Source organism: Balaenoptera acutorostrata, chromosome 1, assembly GCF_949987535.1.
Source record: "Balaenoptera acutorostrata chromosome 1, mBalAcu1.1, whole genome shotgun sequence".
NCBI lineage: Eukaryota > Metazoa > Chordata > Mammalia > Artiodactyla > Balaenopteridae > Balaenoptera > Balaenoptera acutorostrata.
Genome location: NC_080064.1, coordinates 164958067 through 164959749, shown reverse-complemented (window position 1 = coordinate 164959749; position 1683 = coordinate 164958067). Strand labels below are relative to the sequence as shown.

At 60.7% G+C, this 1683-nt stretch overlaps 1 pseudogene; it reads left to right on the top strand.

The window, feature by feature from the left end:
* The first annotated feature begins 291 nt into the window (after positions 1 to 291).
* Positions 292 to 1025, top strand: LOC103006421 (homeobox protein CDX-1-like; annotated as a pseudogene).
* Positions 1026 to 1683: the final 658 nt, after the last annotated feature.

The following is a 1683-nucleotide window of genomic DNA, read 5'->3' as shown; positions in this document are numbered from 1 at the left end:
TCATGAAGATTTGCCTTTCCTAACCTTTCTTTCGAAATCTTTCTTCACCCACTTTACAAGAAAAGACAAGCCCTCTCCCATCTGGAATCCCACTGTGGTGCTTTCCAGGTGTAAAAACTCTCGAGAACACCGCAGGGCCAATGCAAAAAAAAAAAAAAAAAGAAAAAAAAATTTAAAGGAAGGAGCACTTCTTTCAATGATTAAAGCATGTATAAGGGCCGGAAGTTCACGTGCGCAGTGGCTCGTGGGCTCCAGGACCCAGCGTGCGCACGGGGGCAGGGCGCGCACACCATGTACGCGGGCGATGTGCTGGACGAGGATCCCCCCGTGTACCCCGGCCCCGCCAGAGCCACCAGTCTCGGCCTGGGCCCTCAAGCCTACGGCCTCCCGCCCCCACCCCCGGGGCCCCCGCAGTACCCCGACTTTACCCGCTACTCACGTGGAGCGCGCCCTTCTCTGCGCCGAAGGACGAATAAGCCCCAGCCGCCAGCCTGGCCCTGCTGGCATTCGGGCCCCCTCCGGACTTCAGCGCAGTGCCCGCGCCCCCCGGGGCCTGACCCTGGTCTCCTGGCGCAGCCCCTCGGCTGCCCAGGCACACCGTCCTCACCCAGAGTGCAAAGCCGGACACCCTGTGAGGGGATGCGGTGCAGCCTGGCGGCCAGAGGCGGCGTTGGCAGCGGTAAGACCTGGACCAAAGACAAATACCGCGTGGTCTGCACTGACCACCACTGCCAGGAGCTGGAGAAGGAATTCCACTACAGCCCAGCCGTTACATCACCATGCGGCAGAAATCAGAGCTGGCCGCCAACCTGGGGCTTACTGAACGCCAAGGGAAGCTCTGGTTCCAACGTCGGCGGGCAAAGGAGCGCCAAGTCAACAAGAAGCAGCAGCAGTCACCCCTGCCAACCCATGATGTCACCCCCACTCCAGCTGGGCCGCCCCTGGGGGGCCTGTGCCCCTGCTCCGCCAGCCTCCTGGGCGCCTCCTCCCCAAAAGTGCCTGTCAAGGAGGAGCACCTGCCGTAGCTCCCTGACCAGCCTTGTGGGCTGGGGACCTTGGGGACTCAGGTGCTGGGAATGTGGTTCATGTTGGGGCCCAGGAGGCCTTGTCTAAGTCCCAGCCCTGCCACTGACCTTCTGAGTGACCTTGGACAAATCACCCACCCAGCCCCCGCATCCCCTGGGCCCATCAGTGCAGTAAGCCTTCTGGATAAGGACCTTTTCCAGCTCTGGTGTTCTAGGCCTCAGGGGGATTAGGGAGCCTGGGGTGGGAGGTCTTAATCCCTAGGGGGCTAGGGCCACCCAGCTCCTCTTCCATAGGCTCAAAGATGGGAGGCCCCTGTAGGGACTAGACCCCTGGAGAAAGGAGATGGAACCCAGAGAAGATGGAAGGCTTGCAGACCATGACCTGAGGTGGAGGGGGAGGCGGTAGTGTGAGCTTACACCTGCCTTTTCCTGCAGCCTCACCTCTACCTGCCCCCATTGTAACATGCCTTGAACCCTCTCCAGGATGCAAAGCACAAAGCCCGCAGGATGGGCCTGAGCAAGAGGCTCTGATGACCGTCCTTTCCGCATTGCAGAGCCATATCCCCTCACTTGCATTCTCAGTGGGGTCTCCATATTGCAGGGGAGGCCCCTGAAGGGGGACACAGGGGCAGAATCCACCCTGCCAAGTTTCTGCTAC